Source organism: Neophocaena asiaeorientalis, unplaced genomic scaffold, assembly GCF_003031525.2.
Source record: "Neophocaena asiaeorientalis asiaeorientalis breed wild unplaced genomic scaffold, Neophocaena_asiaeorientalis_V1.1 scaffold125, whole genome shotgun sequence".
NCBI lineage: Eukaryota > Metazoa > Chordata > Mammalia > Artiodactyla > Phocoenidae > Neophocaena > Neophocaena asiaeorientalis.
In genome coordinates, this window is record NW_020174425.1 from 3,981,985 (window position 1) to 4,002,744 (window position 20,760).

General features: G+C 37.3%; 1 long non-coding RNA gene across 1 annotated transcript in view; it reads left to right on the top strand.

Annotated features, from left to right (window-relative positions):
• LOC112407391 (uncharacterized) overlaps positions 1-20,760 on the top strand; it is a 442,104-nt gene that overhangs the window by 373,309 nt on the left and 48,035 nt on the right. Inside the window, exon 7 of the long non-coding RNA XR_003004736.1 lies at positions 13,206-13,308. This is a non-coding gene — a long non-coding RNA (uncharacterized LOC112407391). The remainder of the gene's footprint in view (positions 1-13,205; positions 13,309-20,760) is intronic.

A 20,760-nucleotide genomic window follows, 5' to 3' on the forward strand; every position in this document is an offset into this window, starting at 1 on the left:
AAGCAGGTTGTGCTGAGTTGGGTCCTGGAATTGGAATTATCTAGTTGGACAACATGGGGAAGAACATCCCACATAAAGGAGACCGTGACATGGAAGTGCATGGCATGATTGAGGAGTATTAAAAGTTTTATATGGCCAAAGCTTGGATTTTTGTTTAGTGAGCCAAGTTATGAATAGCTTTTTTTTCAGATACATACTGAAAATATATTCTTTTCTTTTCAGAAAATACATTATGAAAAGATATATTCTTTTCCAGTATGGTTTATTACAGGGTATTGAGTATAGCTCCCTGCGCTATACAGTAGGACCTTGCTGTTAGTCTATTTTATATATAGTAGTTTGTATCTGCTAATCCCAAACTCCTAATTTATCCCTTCTCTACCCCTCTCCCCTTTGTTAACCATAAGTTTATTTTCTATGTCTGTAAGTCTGTTTCTGTTTTGTAAGTAAGTTCATTTGTATCATATAATATTTTAGATTCCCTATATAAGTGGTATCATATGGTATTTGTCTTTCTCTTTCTAAATTACTTCACTTAGTGTGATCATCTCTAGGACCATCCATGTTGCTGCAAAGGCATTATTTCATTCTTTTTTATGGCTGAGTAGCAGTCCATTGTATATATGTATATATGCCACATCTTCTTTGTCCATTCATCTGTCAATGGACATTTGGGTTGTTTCCATGTCTTGGCTATTGTAAATAGCAATGAACATTGGGGTGCATGTATCTTTTCGAATTATGGTTTTCTCCAGATATATGCCCAGGAGTAGGATTGCTGGATCATATGGCAACTCTATTTTTAGTGTTTTAAGGAACTTCCATACTGTTTTCCATGGTAGCTGCACCAATTTACATTTTAATATAATGAATAATTTGAACTTCATCTTGGAGGTGATGGGGAAAACATCGCCAACTGGTGATCGTCACTTGGTGGCATCACTGGATTTGTGTTTAAGAAAAACAACTTTAAGGGCTCAGTGCTGCACGAACAAGTCAGAAGAGGCTGGAAGCAGGGAAACATGTTAAGAAATAGGTTAGTCAGGAGTCTTTGGTTGAAAGGGATAGAAATCTAAATTGATCTAGTTTAAGCATAATAGAAAATTGATTGGATCCTATAACCAAGTGTAGATGTAAAATTGGCCTTAACAATGACTCTGTAAGAATTAGTAACCTGAGTGCCATTTGGATTTTCTTTTTCTATCTCCTGTGTTTACTTCTTTGTATGTCAGCTTCCTTCTCTCATATAAGAGTCTTTGTTAGGCTTAATCAGTGACTACAGGCAGCTGTCTCTCCAGGGAGTTTCAACAATCTTGTGTAAGGGCTCTGTTGGCTAGTTTGGGTCATGTGCTCATCTGTGGACAAATCACTAAGGTCATGTGGTAGGACCTTAGTTTTGACAGGCTTGGAGCTTCCCTGCCTATCCAATACCTACTTCTTAATTGATAACAGAACCTTGAGTTTGTTTGGGGATGTAGTGGGCCAACACCATGCAATGTATCATGATTAGTTTAAGCCAAGCATTACAATTTTATTCTACACTTTTTTCAACTTTTATGTATGTGTGTACATATTTTGCAACTGAAGGTGTCCTTGAAAGCCACTTCATTCCAATGGGATTTTAAGGAAAGTGTGCTGCAGAAACTTCTGAAACCCATTTACTTTCTTGATAAAAGGGATTGGGATTAATTGGAACCCTCTTTCTTCCTCCTGTTTTCTTTTTCAACCTTAGAACACATATAATTTAAGTTGCAGAGGCCAACTGGTGACCATGAGTTAATATATATGTGGGAAATGCCAAGGGAATTGCAAAGGTATAGACCCAAGTTTTCAGAGTCACTATAATGAATGTGAGCAAATACTTACCTCCAGCATTATTATTATGTGAGAAAAACAAATCCTTTAAGCTACTTTTAAACAGTTTTGATTACTTGCAACCAATTACCTTTTAAGTGTTATAAGACTTCTAGTCAAATACTGTGGCCATGGAGGCAAGGTCAAGGAAATTGGCAGCTACTATTCAGAACACACATCTAATAGGATGAGGGAGGGGAACCAGTTCCCCCAAAGAAGAGAGTGGGTGTAGCATAGAGATAGTCTCTGTAGGAATCATTGTAAATGTGGCAGAAAGAATGAATGACAGAGTGAGCATGTCTCAAATATTCAAAGACCTATGTATGGAAGAGGAATTGGACTGATCTATAATCTTAGCTTGGTATAATTTTTATCTCAGAGTACGGCAGAAACATAAGGTGACCCTAAAGTTTTGAGGTAGAATGTTTATCACTGAATAACCACAAGGGAGAGGAGTTTAGAGGAGAGTTTGTGCTTCTTTTTGCGGAACGTGGAGCTGTGTTCTCCCGGGTGCAGTAAAGAGAGCTCACAGCCTATATTCTCTCAGTGCCTTTAATAATGTTGATAGGGCAATTGCAATGCTGCCTCCATTTAATGTTCGGTGATCATGCTAAGGAGGAAGGGACTTATTCAATTTCCTTGCCACCATGGATTATCTGATCTTCCACATGAAAGATTTTATAAAACATAGAGGAAAAAAAAGCATTTTCCAGGTCCTTCACCTTGTTCTCCATCTTTAGAGACAGCACACATTTGCGGTTGAGAGTCTAGGCTCTGGGGCTAGGTGATCTGAATTCAAATTCTCACTTCACCACTTACTTATTGTGTGACCCTGGTCCAATTACTTAATGTTTTGTGCCTCAATTTTCTCATAAGTAAAGGAGAAATAATAAAACTAGTAACTCATATCAAAGGATTCTTGTGAGGATTAAATAAGTTAATTCATGCAAAGAACTAAGAAGGGACTAGCACGTAGCTGACACTCAATAGATATTAGCTAATATTATTATTGTTAACTGATGCTTTCCTTTTGTTGACTTTTGCCATGTTTAATATAAAAGTATTCATAGTTTAAAATAAAATTGAAAAATATTGTTGCATATCTAGTACGTTTCAGACATTATTAGACCATATGCAGAATATTAACCTTGCCCACAAGGAACTTAGAATCTACTTACAGAGGCAAAGTACAAAAACCCACAAGAAATAAGAACACATACAATTAGAAAGACGAACATGCAGCAATACAGCAATGCAAGCAATGTCACGTGGTGGTAACATTGTTTGGCAAATTATTGGCATATGGGTTTTTTAAACAAAAAGGAATTAATGAATTTGTTAAAAAAATTGGTAAAATTTAGAAGTGTTCATTTGATATTTCATTACGGTTGATGCTGGGAGAGGGGATGACTTAAAAGAAAAACCAAACGTGAAAGGTAAAACAGAGAGATTAACTTAGACCTAACATCTCCCAAGGTATGAAAAATTACAGATTATGTGGGTCATTAATAAATGAGTAAAACATCAAGCAGCCTTCCAGCATTTGTGAAGAATTACTCTTGGAAACAGATAGGCTGGAAATGTGGTCTGAGTTAATGAGGAGTTTATGTATATATCTGATCCCGGGCCAGGAATAGATTCCAAGCATGTCCACAGAGTTGGTCGCGCATGTGAGTGTCCTGGAAAGCCCAGCCATAATTCTGTTTCCCCAAGTTGCTCAGCCCCTGACTGAAATGTTCTTGGAAACATAAATATGCAGAACACTGTAGAAATCAGAACGATTTACATGATTGTTTTTCTGCAGAGCAATGTTTTAATCTTTGTAGCAAATAGGATTAGTATTCCTCAAGATTTGTTCACCAAATTCTGCTTAAAATTCTAATAGTGTTAAGAATCATTTACCTTTCCTCTAAAGTATTTTAATACCTTCCACCCTACTCAAAATCACAGTTTACTTTACTGTGATTTTGCAAAGGAAACAGGAAAAAAATGGAAAGATCCAGGGATGAAGGGAGTTAAACTGGAAGGTCCAGCCACAAAATGCCAAGCATTTTAATGGATACTCTTGTTTTTCCTTGCGTTTTTAGGAAAAATTTCCTATCTCAAAATCTGAAATCACATTAGTTTGTAAAGGTTATTCTATTTATAATGAGAGGTTCACAGAACCTTGGGTTAGAGGAAGCTGCTGATATTCCACCCGCACAGAAATCTTTTCCACAGCCTGGCTGACAGTTTCTCATCTGATCTCTAGCTGAGTCCTTCCAGTAGCAAGTACCTTATTACTGCACAAGTCAGCCCACTCTATTGTTGAATATCTGATGGCAAAACAAGTTCTTCTTTATATAATTCAAATGTCATTTGCCTTTTCAGTCTCTCAATATTTGTAAGGTTTTGTTTCTATTAAAACCCAAATTATGATGACTTTGAGTCTCTACGGGACCTTGTAAGAATTTGAGTCCTTTCAGAAAACTTAGGTATGTTTCATGGCCCTCCACTCCCAACGGTGTTGTTTCACGTGTGCTCTCATATAGATCCAGCCCAGTTCTTTGCTCTGGTCCTCTAATCAATGTGCCATGTTACCTGCTCAAACCCAGGTGGTCATTATAAGGTGGCCACTCTGCCAGGCCCAGCTGGTTGTTACTGATGGTCACTACTTTGGAGCTCCCATTCCTCCTTTGGCCATCCATCCTAAGTATAGAACAAAATCTTCATGTAGGGCTTCCCTGGTGGCGCAGTGGTTGACAGTCCGCCTGCTGATGCAGGGGACACGCGTTCGTGCCCCAGTCCAGGAAGATCCCACATGCCGCGGAGCGGCTGGGCCCGTGAGCCATGGCCGCTGAGCCTGCGCGTCCGGAGCTTGTGCTCCGCAGCGGGAGAGGCCACAGTAGTGAGAGGCCCGCGTACCGCAAAAAAAAAAAAAAATCTTCATGTAATTCTCTACAGCACAGGCTGTAATTTTCATTAAGATCTATCAAAGATTTGGGATTACTTGCCATTAGATATGGTCGCTCTTGAAGCCTGTAGGCCATGGGACTCTCACAAAGCACACTCTCACGTAGCCCCTGGCTTTCTTCCTCCCGGCAGATCAATTCATCTCCACCAGACAAGTGTCCTTGGGCCCCCAAATCACTAGGCCCAAAGAAAGAAAAAATTCAGCCTTTCCACTGCTCTCAGGTCTACATTATTCTGTCCTCAAACCTGCTTTTTTCTAGGTAATTATCCTGTGAGGTTCAAGAACAGTTATGTTAATATGTAACAATCCAACATCAGTAATTTCTTAAAGTGTGGGTTTTTCAGTTTTAGGAAATGCTAAGTAAAGGACCTTCTACCTGGAAAGGGTCTTGTTGGAACTAACAGAAAACAACTGTGGTAACTTAAACAGGAAAGAAATTTGTTGGAAGGAAATGAAGTGGCTCTCAGAATCGGGCTTAGCTAACGGACAGTGACCTGCAAGGTTAGGCTGTAGGAAGCAGCTCAGGCACAGCTATAGCTGGGGTCTGGTCAGGAAGTTGCCCCCAGCATAGCCACCTCTGGACACTTGTGTCAACCATCACTGCCAGACTCTGTGTTCTTTTACCTTTCGATCCTAAACTAGTGCTGTCGAATAGAAGTTCCCCTGATGATGAAAGTGTGTCTTCACTGTCCAACAAGTAACCACTAGCCACGTGTGTTTACTGAGCACTTGAGATGTAGCTAGCGTGTCTGGAGATCTAAATTTTTAATTTTATTTGATTTTAACTAAAATGGATTTAAATAGCCACATGTGGCTATTAGTCTACCATATTAGCACAGCTCTAATCTATCAGAGCCTATTATCTTGGGATTATCAAATTTTTTCCTGAAGCCACTTTTCCAGGTGTGAAAAGTGCCACCCATACCTCTAATCCTTGACTCCTAGATCTCTGTATTTGGCCCGTGTGAAAAATAAATAGCGTCCTCCCAATAAGCACTGTCCATAAACCATTGCACTAGGATGGCTTCAGTGGCCTCTTCCATCATTTGACAAGGCCAGGAGCACTTGAGCGATGGGGTAATAATAAGATCAGTGGATCTATCCATGTCCATAGGTCTTAGTTAAATATCATAGTTCGGAAGCTATGAAAGCCAGACTTTCTAGATTAGAATTCTGGCTCAGCCACTTGTCTGCTCGGTGCCCTTAAGTGCCTTCACTAAGGCATTTGCGCCTCAGTTTCCTCATGGATACGATGAGAGTAACTAACTATTGTTGTCATCAGTGCTACAGATACCCAAGTGACTTGCAACAAAAGTGGGTACTAATCCACTGGAAACGTGAACAGGTACGTCTACCAAGCTGTGAATCATAGACAGACTATGAATCATAACACAGACTGGAAAGTTCAAGTTGCCAAAAGACGTCGTTAACTCAGATGGCCTGACTCCTGGAAGGGCAAACCCTGCCTTCTTAGTTGAGAATCTATCTTGTGTTGTAAAACTATAACTTCTAAAAACAAGGAGTAAATTGTTTTATGATGAAACTTCTACTCTGTATGTTGAAAGATTAAAAAAAGAAATTGTCTGCAGATTGAGAGAGTGTGGAAACAGACACAATGAAGGAAACGGTGCCAATAAGGCTACTCTGTGCTGACTCTGAAATACACATTAGTGGCTTCAGAAATTATTCCTGTCATTATTGTGAGGGGTTTTATTTTTATAAAAACAGAAAGCAAAGATGCAGAAAAGAACTCCAACACTCAGATTAATACATGGAGCATTCAGTGGTGAAAGAAACTGTGCTTGTCTTAGGTTTAGACATTTATTTCAATCTTGAACTCTGTTTAAACCTCACCATGGGCCTTCAGCAGCCAGCATTTAGAACCATACAGTCCTGTCTTAGGCCAGCTTTTATTTTTTTTCCTTTGCAAAAAGCAAAGAAAGAAAGAAAAAAGTAAAAAAACCACAATAATCCGAATCCCTCAAAAACAAGTGCCTTTTTTTTTTCTAAAAGGTTTCAAAAAAAAATTGAAGGAAGTATCTTGCTTGCTGTACTTTCGCTTGTGTGTGTCCCTAGAAGATATTATATTATCTAGCTAGCACAATTTTCCATCTGGTTTTAAGAACTAACAGAACATATTTCAGTTCCATACCCTGTTATAGGCAGCAAATGAGAGTTATAATATGACTATTCCACAGGAAAAAAAAAAAAAAAACAACCTGGAGATTGTTCATATGAGATCAATAAAATTGCCCCCACTTGCCTGTGTATATAAATTTTGCAAGTCTTCTACACATGTGTTTCTCAAATGCCACTAAGTCATAGAAAATAACAAATCCCCTAGTTTTCTAGGAACCAAATCAATAAGATGTGGAATCTTCATCAGTCAAGAGCCAAGTACTTTGAAGTATTCATACATACCAGCTGGAAGAAATATACCATTGCTACATTTAAACCTAAACACGTGCACTGCATGATATTATTACTAAATTGGATATATTAAGGTTCACAAATTCCTGGGTGCAACTATTTGCATTTTTGCAATTTCCAGGCTGACAGAAAGTAAAAAAAAGAGAAGTGATATCTAAACTGATGCTTTAATTTTTTTGTAATGGATCTCCTAAAATAATATGATTTATTATGAATACTTTTAAAATAGAATTGTGTTTTGAGTTGATTTTCTGATAACGGAGATGCGTTTTCCTCAATACATGTGCCTCATGGTTCCATGAATGATGGCACTCATTTGTGAGACAGCTGGCCAAGGCGAGAGGAACTTTCATTTATGCAAAGTTTTATTTATTTCATACCAACATGTTCATATGACAATGAACCTTAAAAAAGTTCACACTAATGCTATGTTTTACCCAACCATATGCATAAATCTGAAGCTGGAATACTTATATTTACTGGCATTTTTCACAGTCCTCTTTTGACATAAAAATCCAGAAAAATTTACCTTTACACACAGAATTTTCTGTTTTGAAATAGTAACTACTAGAGTCAACAAAGTGTGCTCTAATATGAGGATCAACTTGTCCTTGTCCAGGAGGACAAAGGGTCAAGGGAAGTAGTGGAGAAAAAAACTAAGGAGACTTGATTTGTCTATTCTCTTCCACTGAGTGGTAATGAGGTCCCTTCCCGTCCCACTTTGTGTTAGAAACATAAGGCTGTTTATCTCACTAGGGAGTCTTTAAAAGACAATGGGTTGTTCTAGGAGAGCATAGCAACTGATGGTCCTTCTTCCCTTAGATTTCGCAGACATAAACACCAAACATGAAACTTCCAAAGAGAAACAGTCCTGGAAGCTGCCTCTTCAATTCACTTACAAATTGCTTCTTCTTCCCTCCTCTGTCCCATTACTCAAACACTGCATTGTTAGAACACACTCTTGGTACTGAAGGAAGAGATTGGAATGTAATTCAAATGAGTTAATTCTCTGATGAATGAGAAAGAGAATCTCAGAGATTAATGAAGGCTTCTGGGGCCATTTCTTCTTGTTTTGGAAATAAAATAATAAAGACCCATTATCAAAGAGAATTATATAAAGCACCAGGGACCTGGTAGAAATCCAACCAACAGAGAATCTTCTGAGTAAACAACAACCTTGAGGGCTGGGAGGACCAAGTCTAAATAGCTTTTGCTTCATTGCAACACTATTTACGATAGCCAGGACAAGGAAGCAACCTAAGTGTCCATCGACAGATGAATGGATAAAGAAGATGTGGCATATATATACAATGGAATATTACTCAGCCATAAAAAGAAATGAAATTGAGTTATTTGTAGTGAGGTAGATGGACCTAGTGTCTGTCATACAGAGTGAAGTAAGTCAGAAAGAGAAAAGCAAATACTGTATGCGAACACACATATATAGATTCTAAAAAAAAATGGTTCTGAAGAACCTAGGGGCAGGACAGGAATAAAGATGCAGATGTAGAGAATGGACTTGAGGACACGGGGAGGGGGAAGGGTAAGCTGGGATGAAGTGAGAGAGTGGCATTGACATATGTACACTACCAAACATAAAATAGATAGCTAGTGGGAAGCAGCCGCATAGCACAGGGAGATCAGCTGGGTGCCTTGTGACCACCTAGAGGGGTGGGATAGGGAGGGTGGGAGGGAGATGCAAGAGGGAAGGGATATGGGGATATATGTATATATATAGCTGATTCACTTTGTTATACAGCAGAAACTAACACAACATTGTAAAGCAATTATACTCCAATAAAGATGCTAAAATAAATAAATAAATAGCTTTTGCAAGTACACAGTGAGACTCTCTTCATAAGATAGTTTTTTTTTTTTTTTTTTTTTTTTTTTTTTTTTTTTTTTTTTTTTTGTGGTTGGGGTTTTTTGTGAAGGCGGACTCTCAACCACTGCGCCACCAGGGAAGCCCCATAAGATAGTTTTATACAATGCTTTAACAATGATTTGGAGAGTAAAAATTTTAGCTGCTTAGGTGGCTATTTTCTTTGTAAAACCACAAATTGAGTGTTTTGCTTGAATGTCTAATTGACTAATTCCTCTCCTTTCATAACTCATGTTTTTACACACACATGCAAACATGAATACATGCCATACGCACAATTTGGTATGATACTGGTGTCACACTTGAGTTTGAATAGCTAATTTTGGCAATCATTTTGTAATTCATCGTGAGTGATGTCTCAATCCAGAGGTTTTTTGTTGGTTTTTTGTTTTTTAACACAGGCATTTAATCTCTGGTTTAAAACATTGCCTATTCTTGAGAAGGAGTGAAGTGCCAGATAGTCTTTCAACACAGTTCTGAGTGTCTGACCTACCTTAGGAATATATTCTTACTCCAAAGGAAAGAATGGTGAAAATATTAAATTAATTCCTTAGAAGGTTATTGGAGGTTTATTCTCTATCTTTTCCTCCCATGAAAATCTCTGGTTCCTGCTGCCCCATGCTGGGGACCAGTAGACAAAAGCATGGTGGTGAATCAAAGTTGCAGTTCAAGCCCTGAAAGAGAATTTCTATTAAAATGGACAACAGATGTGAACAAAGAAAAGAAATAAATCAAAGATGTGAACTCCATTCATGAGATTATTCGCACACACAAAGCATGTAGGTTTTTGTTATTTTTAACTTTCAACAATGCAACCTTCTGGGTGGAGGAGGAAATAACACCAAAAAATAAAATTAAGCAGGGAGTAAGCGACTATGGAATAGAAGGAATCGTGTCTGTGGAAAAGAATGGAATTTAAAAGAAAGCATTTTTTGAACACCTTATTTATGTAGGCACTGGTGGGGATGCTGAGAATAGAGACAGTACAACATGCCATGAGCTTTGCTTTGAAAAATCCAGAGTCCGGTGGAGAATCTAAATTACAAAATAACTGTAATATAAGAGAAACATGAGAATCCCAGAGGATGCAAAGTCAAATTATTCATTATATATGTTGATACAAAACTTTGATATTCTTTTCAAGAACTCTGAATTGTTTTCCTAATCAAATAATGATCTGAGCAATGGTTAGCTGTTGCATAAGAATTGAAACAATTTGTAAACAACTCAAGTAATTGTTGGCTCTTGACTTTACTCTTGCGCTGGAGAGTCTGAAGCAGTTCTGTAGAAGAAGCAGTGGAGGCAGAGGAGACTGAATTTGAAGCCTGTGATTTTTAGCACTTGGCTTGATTTCTATTTACGGTTAGTCGTTTCCTACAACTTTGAACTTCACCACATCTCTCATTCCTTACTGACCAATTAACATTCACACCACAAGTCACAGTGCCTTTTATTTGCTCTTTGGCATTCCCAACCTCAAGTAAAGACACACAAATTAGTACCACTTAGTCCAGACTTCACAAGTCTTTGGATACAATTTGGAGGTTTCTTTTAAAAAGATTAGTGGGCTTCCCTGGTGGCGCAGTGGTCGAGAGTCTGCCTGCCGATGCAGGGGACACGGGTTCGTGCCCCGGTCCAGGAGGATCCCACATGCTGCGGAGCGGCTGGTCCCGTGAGCCATGGCCGTTGAGCCTGCGCGTCCGGAGCCTGTGCTCCGCGGCGGGAGAAGCCACAGCAGTGAGAGGCCCGCGTATCGCAAAAAAATAAAAATAAAATAAAATAAAATAAAATAAAATAAAAAGATAGATTAGTTATTGGATACTTGCTGGTATAACTTTCATTCTTAAAGTGTTAAGACTGGTGACAACTGTCAAATAAGTCTCAAAATGGTCCTATAGCAATGACGAATGAAGAGAATAATAGTGCTTACTTCAGATGGTCATTACACAGATACCAAAAAACATGAGGTGACTTACTTGAGTTAGTGGAAGAAAACGGGAAGAAGTATTGGGTTTGTCCTTTCTTTAAAAGTTTGTTTTCATTTTAAGAAACATCAAGTGGATCTACAATAAATACACTAACTACTTATTTTAGGACCTCGAAGGTGCTCTAAAGTCTATGGAATAATTTTGGAAGTCTCTCCTTTTGATAAGGATATTCATGTAAGGAAATAGAAGACTGTAGTTCAGATTTTCCTGGACTCTGATCTAAATGGCAGGAACCCCCAAATCAAGTCAAAAAACTGTTCCAAATTCTATATTAGATAACTAATTAATTATTCTTCAGTGTTTAAGTAACTTAAATTTCAGTTAATCTATTGTAGGATTCAACTGCATTTTTTTGCTCTAATTTCTTTTTTTATGGTAGGCATTCACACAAATTTTATTCAGTGAAGGGCATTCCCCTAGACGGTTAAATGATCGTAAAGGTTGCTTCTAAAATTTTATATGTCCAAAGTTAATGCACAAAATGGAAGATAAATTTATTTTTGATAATTTTTTTTGATTTCTCTTATTCTGAGTAGCTAGGGCTGGTAAAAACAGAGATATCTAAACAAATGGAAGAAATCAGAAAACAATATTTTCTGCTTTTAACTTATTTCTATGTAAAAGTAGATTCCAGTTTGAAATACTCTGTTTTGTGACACAGTTTCCAAGAATATATTGTGGTAGAAGTTCAGTTTGTGCCTTTAAGTAAAGGTAACTTCATGGATAAACATCTTAATTGGAAAGGGTAACATCCAGCTTCCTACCCAGATAGAATGAAAGAGGACATAAAGTTAAAAAAAAAAATCAACAGCACTTCAGAATGATCAAATTATTTTCGCAGTGAGTGGATGGATTCTTGGACAAAGTGAATTTTAAAAGAGCATAAGAAATAGGCAGCTATTTAAGGTGCACGTGCAAGGAAGTTAGAACGGGAATTCAACCTAACAACATAGTGATGTTAGTTATTTATAATAATGAGGGATGGAGTGAAGAAGAGCCTATATAAAAGAAAATTATAGAAAAGAACCAACATTTCTTTTTCTAGTAACTTTCAACTTACATCCTCCCACCATATTTTTGTAAAAAATTCCTCTCTGCCTACAGACAAAAAAAAATTGTCTAAAGTCAGTGTAACCTGTTCTTTTCATCCTCTTGGTCTGATGAATATAACAATATAGCAAAGAGAAAGACCTAGGATGAGGGAGAGAAGCAACATTCTGGAGTAACATCTAACTGAATGATCAGTTCTTGAGAAATTAAAGACTAATTATGCATAGTTATAAAGGGGAATTTGGAATGACAGGAATAACAAAAATTTAAAGACCATTAAGAAAAGGCTGATGCACGACAGCTGAGTGTTCCATAATAGACTGGATATCAGTGAGATGGGGTGGTTTTGTGCCCATATGTTCATAAGTGAAGCAAAGTACACAAAAGGAACAAATTGCTTTCCCTCCACGGATCCAAATCCTGGCTTCCGTACAGTGGACTTTCTTTCTCTCCAGTCCCATCTTCTCTCACGTCCTGCCTTGCACTTCACCCTGCAGAAGCACCAAAGTGTCCACTGTGTCCTTATTCCCTTCACTGGCTTCTTCCAGCACACACTTCTGCTATGCTAATCCTTAGGAAATTCTCTCTCCATGGAGAAATTTCCCGTATTTTATTGCCACTCTTTCATCTTTTAATGTATGCAGTTCAGGCATTATCTTCTAGAGGAAATTTTCCCTGACCTCCTATTTGAACTTAGTTGCATCTTCGGGTACTCTAAGTAAAATCCTGTGTGGTTACATATATAAAAATACCGTCCATTTCCTTGTCATCTCCTTAAGTAGAGACTTCTAGCATCTCCCGTATAGGTATCGCACATAGCATGGCACAGTGCTCAGTATATACTTGGTGAAACCAACCCAATAGAACTGAAAGCTAGACTGTATCAGAGCTTGTCAAAGTGTGATCCACCACTGCGTACCAGGCTGTAAATAGCGTCCGATGCTCTGCAGTGAAATATGTACAGAACTTGAGAGTGAGAATTTAGAAATTTTGACTGCAGTTTAATATTGTTGCAATATCTGAAGTCACGACTTGTCTCACTGCACAGGGTATGGACCAGTCTGACTACTGTCAAACTTATATGGTGAGTCATGTGCGGCATGAGGTGCATAATGATCACACATGGAAAGAACACGTGACAACATTTTCAGGTTAGTCAATTGTAACCCCAAAAGGTATAGAAATATGAGAGAACATAAGCGTGGGTTTATTCTTATAACTTGTAATTTTTAATCATATTTTAATCAAATTATATTTATAATTTAAAAACAAATATATTATATGTATTTCTAGTTAATATATGGTAAAATAAGCTTCACTGCATTATTTTTGGTCAAAAAAAAGCACTGCTCTAAATATGGCTATAGAAATAAATGAAATGATGATGGCAGTGATTCCAAAGAAATAAAGACTGAAAGAATTTCTACTGCTTTTATTTGGGATTATGATTTGTCATATATTGAATTCCATTTTGTAGCCTTAACTGATGGTGGAGTATTGAAATCACAGTTGTTTATTAAATAGTATGTATAGGCTAATGAACTAAAGAAACTATTCCAAGTTAAGGGTTATTTACGTACGAATCATAAACCATAGGTTTAAAACCAAAAGGATTGTAGAAGAAAGACTATTAAATTCAGAAGCTTTCAGAAGCAGAGGTTTAATATTTCACATCTACATATTAGTGACTTTCAGTCTTTTTGTAAAGTAGCACTTTGGACTGATAAGAATGAGAAATCATACGCAACTGCTAAAGCACTGGTGAAAGGCTGAATCAAAGATGCTTTCTTAGAAAAATATTGGGAAACCGCAGAGAAGTAAGATTATTTATGAGTTTCCAGTGACATCAGAGTTTGATGTTTTCAGGAACTGGTTAATTCTATGGAAGGCCTAAGCATAGAGTAAACAAAACTAGCAGTGTATTTTTTTGAATTGCACTTGACAAATGGACATATTAACATAGCAATTCCTTTAGTATCTGTGCAATCTGAACATGATGGTGATATGAAGGAAGAATGTTTTTGATCTTCATTAATGACAATAAATGCTAGCTCTGAAATGTGTGAAAGCAAGAAAACGATGACAGATTACATCATCAGCAAATCTGGTTTGGGGTTTGTTTTGCACCAGAGCGTTGTTATGATGATGTGCCAGTTGTGACAGAAAAATGTTCCGGAGCAGGTATCTAGATTAGGAGCTTTGGTTAGAAGGCAAGTAATGCACTGTCTTCATCAAGGAAGTCTTGCTATTAAAATAAAAAAAACATATGCACTAAGCGGTACCCTAGCAATGGAGTAAAACTTGTGAATTAGGTAGAGTCTAATGCATTAAAATAGAGATTATTCTCCTTATCGTGAGATAATATGGAAACTGATTGTAAAGTGCTGTTACTGCATCCTGAGGTGAGAGGATGAAAGGGAGGAAATTCTGTCAAGAGAGTTTAAACTATGAAATACATTCTTTGTGTATCTGCAAGATAAGAAACAGTTTGGTCCCAAATGTTTAAAGATGGGAATTGGCGCCCCGGAATTTCTTCTCTCTCTGTTTGTTTTTGTTTTTCGAATGATCTTAATACTTGCATGCATGCGAGGAAGGCATGCAACCTGTTTTTCAGTGGCTGATAAAATTGAAAAGCAAAAATAAAAGTTAGAAGCTTGAAAAAGCATAGCGCTTCTATAGATTATAACAGATATCATGAAACAACAGTTATCAATAAAGTGGGTGATGATCTTGATATTGCATGTCTGTGAAAAATTACCACCAAACGTCTTACAAATTTAATAGAATGTTACTTTGTGATTCTAAAAATAGAAAAATCAAAATTGTACTTCATATGCCTTTATTTCTTTCATTATTCTAGTAATTTATTTTTATCGTATTTTACGAGTATAATTATAAATAAATCACCAACAGAAACAGTTCGATCACTGCAGATCGTGTGAGAACTGCTCTATATCTGTGATTCTCAAACTTGAATGTGGGGGCTTCCCTGGTGGCGCAGTGGTTAAGAAGCAGCCTGTCAATGCAGGGGACACCGGTTCGAGCCCTGGTCCGGGAGGATCCCACATGCCGTGGAACAACTAAGCCCGTGCGCCACAACTACTGAGCCTGCGCTCTAGAGCCTGTGCGCCACAACTGCTGAGCCTGCGTGCCACAACTACTGAAGCCCGCACGCCTAGAGCCCGTGCTCCACAGCAAGAGAAGCCACTGTGATGAGAAGCCCGTGCACCACAGTGAAGAGTAGCCCCCTATTCCCACAACTAGAGAAAGCCTGTGCGCAGCAACCTAGTGCAAGACCTAGTGCAGCCAAAAATAAATAAATAAATATTTTTAAAAATTAAAAAAAAAGCAAACTTGAATGTGCATTTGAGTCACCTCAGGATCTTGTTAAAATCCAGATTCTGATTCACAGATCTCAGGTGCGGCCAGAGCATCTGTATTTCTAACCACTGCTCAGTGATGCTGCCGTCCTTGGTTGGGGACTATACTTCAAAAGGCAAGTTTCCAGATAATAGCTCTAGTTGTTCTTCAGAGAACATTTTTAGCTATTAAAGTCACTACACACTCTTGTTTTATGGGAAAATGGCCTCTAATTTTTTTTTTAACACCTTTCTTGGAGTATAATTGCTTTACAATGGTGTGTTAGTTTCTGCTTTATAACAAAGTGAATCAGCTATACATATATATATATATCCCCATATCTCCTCCCTCTTGCATCTCCCTCCCTCCCTCCCTATCCCACTCCTCTAGGTGGTCACAAAGCACTGAGCTGATCTCCCTGTGCTATGTGGCTGCTTCCCACTAGCTATCTATTTTACATTTGGCCTTTAAGTTTTCATAAAGCATTTAAAGAGTAATAGAAGTACATCGGAAGCTCATAGGGACGAGACAATTTCTCCGCAGCGACCACTGCGCCTGGTGGGCAGTGCCTCTGGTCTGAGTGGTAAGTAAACTCAAAGCTTGCTCAAAAGAAAAAGAAGGTCAGAGGAACTTTGCAATCTATCAGTGGCAGTTCCCTGGGAACTTAGCCATACTGGTTTTTTTTTGTTTTGCGGTACGCAGGCCTCTCACTGCTGTGGCCTCTCCCCTTGCGGAGCACAGGCTCCGGACGCGCAGGCTCAGCGGCCATGACTCACGGGCCCAGCCGCTCTGCGGCATGTGGGATCTTCCCGAACCGGGGCACGAACCCGCGTCCCCTGCATCGGCAGGCGGACCCCCAACCACTGCGCCACCAGGGAAGCACAAGCCATACTCTTTTTAAGTGAAGATATGTCAAGCTCTTTAATAGTACATTGTCCCTGATTTTTTGATGTGGCTCAAGTCATTGGATAGAGGTCCCTCCACTCTGCATTTCCACTGAATGCAAACTGGACACTGGTTTCTCTATAGACTCATCAGTATAAGTATTGGTGCAAAATGTAGAAATTTAAGGCTCTGATGTGTTACTTACTTTTGGAGACTAAAGTATAATAAAAGCCAGAAACAATGCTTTCTTCATGAATAGTAGTACCTTCTAATGAGTATGGGTGAGACTATGATGTTGAACTAACATAAATTTGTCCCTTTAGTTCTAGGTAGTTTGCAGGCTAAGTGATGTCTGTATTAAGTATGTTCAGGTAATATAAAAATACAACCAAGAGCCTTTGAAAGGAAATGAAAGTGGAAGTCCACAAAGTCTGCAAATCAATAGTTTTAAAACGAGTGTTGATTTGTCAACAGCACAATGCACTTAAGCAGAAAACTATGTGGAATGTTCATGGCTTTGAATATAAACAAATAAATGCAAATATAAAAATTATCCTAGCGGGTTTCCCTGGTGGCGCGGTGGTTGAGAGTCCGCCTGCCGATGCAGGGGACACGGGTTCGTGCCCCGGTCCGGGAGGATCCCACATGCCGCGGAGCGGCTAGCGGCTAGGCCCATGAGCCATGGACGCTGAGCCTGCGCGTCCGGAGCCTGTACTCTGCAGCGGGAGAGGCCACAGCAGTGAGAGGCCCACGTACCGCAAAAAAAAAAATTATCCTAGCATAGTTTCATTCTGATTCTTCCAAAGAAGTACATTTTCTCAGTGTTATGACAATTTCTGTAAGTTATCTTGTTCTATAAAACATATCCTTATCATTTTACCCTTAAACTGATTTTCGATAGTGTTTATTATAGAAAGAACACTGAGATGGCAAACCCCAAATATCATACATGCAGAAAAAAATCATTAAAATTAAAAAAATCTCATTTAGACTATTTGAAGAAAATTTGATACTATGAAGTAAAAAAGCTTTTCTTCTTATCTTTCCCAAAGAGCTTTCTTTGTATACAAATGTGATATACATCATAAAGCTAAACTTAAATGGTCATAAGAATGAATTGTGCTGCGTTACAATAATTATCAACTCTCAAAGCAAATTTAAGCATAAATTATGGCATGAAAATTCACATGTCTGCCTAAGTATCAAAAAATGTACTTGATTTATAGAACTTATATATTCTCATTTGAAGAGAATTTCTAAAATAATAATGATAAAGAACTTCTAGACCTCTTTTTATCTGCTGACTATAAAACACATCAAGAATACCCATTCAACAATGTAACACTTAATAAAATTTCCAAGATGGACACATGGCTTTATTTTTCCAGCTCTCTCAAAATGTCATTTGAAGTTTTCTATTTTTTTCCCAAAATGTTTAAGATGAAATCCTTTTTTTAGTCTACATCATTTCCTATTTTTTCCAATGACAGTAAAATCTGATTATTAGCAAAATGATAGAGTGCTTTCTGACAACCAGCTGTCACAGAGTCACGCTGGGAATTAGAGAAAAGGACGAGTTAGCAAGTAAAAAAATAAAACAACCAGCCTCTAACTCATGTCAGATATACTCACAGGATGTTTTGAAATAGCAGAGGCCAGAACAAAATTGGATTGTAACAGATGAAGAGAATATCTTTTAAAACTTTTACTTTCATAATGACCTGAAGTGATTTACAAAGCAAAATCCAGAAATATTACATTAACGATGATCTAGGATTTAAAAATCTCTAAAGAGAAGAATAATTTGTTAGATTGAGTGAATAATCACAGCAGGTTACTTTCAAATAACCAACTATACACTTCCTTTATATGTATTTGTGCTCTCATATAATTAATCTCATCCCTTGTTTCTAAATAGCCTGTGGGTATTTTCGTGATTTAATATTAAAATATGACTTCCAGAGATCTCTGTTTTTATCAGAATTTATTCTTAACTTCTGAAAAGAATTGCTTTTATTTACAGTTATCCAGTGCAGGTAGCTGTGCCTATATGAATTTCTATCTGTTGGGATCCACTGTTGGATTCTTAAGTTGTTGCAAATGCAATCATTTTTAAAGAAAATGTTGGGATATCTTTGTAAGAATGCCCCTCTATGGTGACAAAGCTTATTGATGTTTTCCTTTGACAGTTTTTCCAATCTGACCTTAAAATCTCCAGTCTTATTAACCTAACGCTTTTGGTGTTGTAATTGCCATGAAAAAGACAGTAGAGGAAAAGACCACCATGCATAATTAAGATAGATAATAGCAGAGAAAAAATAAGTGTCTCCTACAAACTTTGAATATGCCAACAAACATTTTATTCACCAGTTAACTGATCCCTCATGTATTTCTAAAAGTGGAACTGAGGTTAATTGAGAATGGGCTTTTAGATACAAATTTTATGAAAATAATTAAGCTCCAATTGTCTGCTAATTTCATGATTTTGAGTAGTATTTGTGCCAAATTGGGGATAATTTAAGTCTACCCTTTATGAGTGTTTGCCATTAAACAAGTACTCAGTGAGTAAATTGGTCCAACATTACTATGCATTGTGATTTTTCTCCATGATTTATTCTTTTAAAGCTACTGTGCTATGTACACTTATTTTGAATGAAATAATAAACATGTATAGGCCTTCCATTTACACAGGTTGCCTTAATTCGAGACTTGATATCCATCCATGGTAAACATTTACATTGTTAAATAGGGCTCCCCCAACATGGAGGGGCAAGGACAAGAATGAAATTTTATATTAGACATCTACCATATGTCTAAATATTTAAAAGTTATAAACTGAGGTATCAGATTTTAAAATTGTTCAACCCTCGTACTCCATCAAATATACTTTTATACCAAAAGAATTTGTGCAAAGCTATAAATTTTTATATATTGAAAGTTGAGATGATATCAAAGAAAATGGAATTATTATTGCACATGTTTGGGTATGCTGTTTATGAACCAGATATATTTGATGACTAATAATATAAATACATTAGTTATTTATTTTAGCACATTTCTGCTCTAATTTTGCTGCTATTAACAACATTTTTACATTATTTTTGTGTGTTGGCAGTCATGCTCTAAAGCATTAAAAGTAGACCCACTGAATACATTTTTATCAAGATGTAAATTAAATGTGTAATATTAAAAGTAGTTTTCATGTTTTCAAGAAGGTGTATTCTTTCTAAAATATTAAATTTATCTCCTAACAGTAAAGACAAATGCAAATTTTGATTTTCATACACCAAATGTTGCAGTAAAATTATTAAAATATTAAAAATATATTTTAAAAAATTTATTATAAAAAATTAATTCAAATTTATTAAGTATTTTTTGTTAAAATATTATTTTAGCATTCAGTATCCATCTGGTGGTCGTTGTAAATTGTCAGGATCATGTCTTAGGCATGTTACTTGACCACATATATACAAATTTAAGGGTAATAGGAATTGTTTAATACTGCAAAATGTTCATTAGTCGCCACGTGGAACTTTTGTGTACCCAAGGTAATCTATGAGTACCTTCAGAACCACAAATTGGGACACAAAGAGAAGCCTAAAAATGGATACTCCCAGAGCTACTGGAAAATCATATTTCATTATGCAAAAATCTATCGCATTCATAGTGTCTGAGAGGAAGGATTTGGTTAATTCATTTGTCTTTTTTCTTACTTAATGTGTTTGCTTCCCAAATCGTCTCTGCACTTCGAAGCAGCGTCCATCTCCAGTGCTGGCAATGACACATCTCACAGATTTTTGAGCACTATGGACTTCTGTTTTGAGGGTATAGGGCATAAGACGGGATAAAGTGTTTTGCTGGGGCTCGAATGGTGGCTGGTCAGGAAAGCAGTTGTTTAGGGTTCCAGGTGTAGCTCAGGTGCTGGAACTGAGCTCTGCCTCCTGAGTGACATAGGCACTCATGTTTCCTTTAATGCAGCTTTTGTTTTTCTGTTTGTGATACACAGAATTTTTAAAAATATAGGGCCCAAGAGAGGGCTCTTCCTGTCCAGGTTCCAGGGCAGTTTTGTTTTTGTTTTGTTTTGTTTTCCCCAAGTATGACGCAGAGGGCCTAAGAAATCAGTTTGGGAACTCAGCATACAATCATACTCAGTCAAGGATGTATGTATGCATGTGGCTGATTCACTTTGTTGTGCGACAGAGGCTAGTGCAGTATTGTGAAGCAGTTGTAGTCCAATCAAGGTATATTAAACAAACAAAAAAAAGGCACTTTAATGATGGAAAATTTCAAACTCAAATTTGGATTTATTTAAAGGAAGGAAAGAAACTACATAGGTATATATTATATGATTTACATCT